The sequence below is a fragment of the Nansenia antarctica genome (assembly GCF_963989245.1).
Source record: "Nansenia antarctica genome assembly, chromosome: 17".
Taxonomy (NCBI): Eukaryota; Metazoa; Chordata; class Actinopteri; order Argentiniformes; family Microstomatidae; genus Nansenia; species Nansenia antarctica.
This window is the reverse complement of record NC_137687.1, coordinates 1,894,690-1,897,189: the sequence shown is the minus strand read 5'-3', so window position 1 is coordinate 1,897,189 and position 2,500 is coordinate 1,894,690.

The following is a 2,500-nucleotide window of genomic DNA, read 5'->3' as shown; positions in this document are numbered from 1 at the left end:
TTGAGAATCACAACACAAACTCGCTAATCAAGCCAAAATACTGCAACATAATGGATTGGACAGCTACCTAGTTAACTAGAACACTACTTTACATTGTTAGCAGGTTCACAAAACAAGCTGTGTTAGTTGACTAGCGATGTGTACAGTCGAAAGAAAAGTCAAAGCATTAGAACGTGTCACATTTTTAAACAATCAATTACTTAAATTAGCCTTTGATTATGTTCGGGCCCGCCATCTAGTGGCTCAAAAAAAATTGGCCCGAGGCCAAACCTAATTGCCGACCCCTGGTATAGACCATAGTAAACCAGGATGTTCTGATTGAAAAGTCTCTCTGTAAAAGCACAGGAAGTCGGTACTTAACTTATCGTGAGACGTCTCACAAACAGCCTGACCAGAGGGACAAAGACAGGAGGCCGTGTGTGTGTGTGTGTGGAATGGAATGGAATGGAATGGAATGGAATGGAATGGACTTTATTTGTCATTGCTACAGTACAGGTACCAAACAACGAAATTTAGGATGGGTGGCTCCCCTGGTGTTAGGAAAGGAAAAAGAAAACACATTTTAGAAAAAGCATAGATGCATAAAACCACAAGAAGGTAAGGAGCTGGTTTACATCAATAAAGGCTATGTACACAATCCACTGTACTATACTGCACAGATAGTCAACTAGGGTTGTCATATTGCACAAAGAGTATTTTTTCACATTATTTTAAAGTGTCACAGTTTGCAGGCTTGAAAATGTACATGTTTGTGCCTAAGCACTAGCTGCCATACAATCCGTCCGGACTGTCCTGGGCCCAGAACTTAGGCCTTTTCTGTGTTCAGGGCCTTGACGGCCCTGTGGTAGAAGCAGTCCTTCAGTCTGTTTGTCTTAGCGGCCGGGGTCCTGTACCTCCTGTTCGAGGGCAGCTTGACAAAGTGTACGTGCCCAGGGTGGGTCGGGTCCTTGGAGATCTTGGAGGCCCTCCTGAGACAGCGTGTGTTGTACAGCTCCTCCAGAGAGGGGAGGGGGGCGCCGGTGATCTTCTGTGCTGTTCTCACGACTCTCTGTAGCGCGTTTCTCTCCGCTGTTGTGCAGCTGTGGAACCAGTTGGAGATGCCGTAGGTGAGGATGCTCTCCACTGCGCCGTGGTAGAAGGCCACCAGTATCTCCTGCTTGTTGTGTTGTTTCCTGAGGCATCTCAGGGTGTATAGCCGCTGTTGTGCCCTCTTGATGGTGCCTTTAGTGTTGTCCTTCCAGGCCAGGTCATCCCGCATGTTGTGTCCCAGGAATCGGAGGGTTGAGACTCTCTCCACGCTCTCTCCGTCGATGAGCAGGGGCTGGATCTCGGACTTTTTCCTCCTGAAGTCTACGATGAATTCCTGGGTCTTTGACTTGTTTAGCAGCAGGTTGTTAACCTTGCACAGCTTGCTCAGTTGCTCTACCTCATCCCTGTACGCCGCCTCGTCCCCCCCCGAGATACATCCCACCACGGTGGTGTCGTCTGCAAACTTTACGATGTAGTTGCTGGGGTGGACGGGGGTGAAGTCGTGGGTGTAGAGGTTGTAGAGGATGGGGCTTAGCACGCAGCCCTGGGGTGACCCAGTGCTGAGGCTGAGGGCTGTGGAGGTGTGGGGGCCCACCTGCACCCTCTGGGGGCGGTCGGTCAGGAAGTCCTTGATCCACGCACATATAGAGTGTGATAGACCCAGGTCTAGTAGTTTGGTCACTAGCCTGTCTGGAAGGATGGTGTTGAAGGCGGAGCTGAAGTCCACGAAGAGCAGTCTCGCGTAGCTGTTTCCCCTCTCCAGGTGGGATAGAGTGGCGTGGAGAGTCGTCGCTATGGCGTCCTCTGTGGACCTGTGGGCTCTGTAGGCGAACTGGTATGGATCCAGGTTGGGCGGGAGGCGTGTGAGTATGTGGGCCCGGACTAGTTTCTCGAAGCACTTCATGATGATTGGTGTGAGTGCCACCGGGCGGTAGTCGTTTAGGCAGCTCACCGTGCTTTTCTTCGGGACTGGGATGATAGTTGAGGTTTTCAGGCAGGGTGGGACGGTGGCCTGGGACAGGGACTGGTTAAAGATGTTGGTGAAAACCCCGGCCAGCTGGTCGGCGCAGTCTCTCAGCACCCGTCCCAGGACGCCATCCGGCCCCGAGGCTTTCCTGGGTCCACCGCCTTCAGTACGCGTCTCACCTCATGCTCTGTGAGGGTGAGGCTGCTGAGAGCTGGAGAGAGTGGTGTTTGTGTTGTGGTTACCTCCGTTCGCCCCTCGTCGAACCGGGCGTAGAAGGTGTTCAGCTTTCCCGCCAGCAGGGGGTCGTCCTCTGCGGCTGTGAGCCTGTTGGCTCTGAAGTTTGTCATCTGCTGAACCCCCTGCCACTGTGTGTGTGTGTCTGTGTGTGTTTGTGTCTGTGTGTGTGTGTGTCTGTGTGTGTCTGTGTCTGTCTGTGTGTGTGTGTGTGTGTGTCTGTGTGTGTGTGTGTGTGTCTGTGTGTGTGTGTGTGTGTGTGTGTGTGTC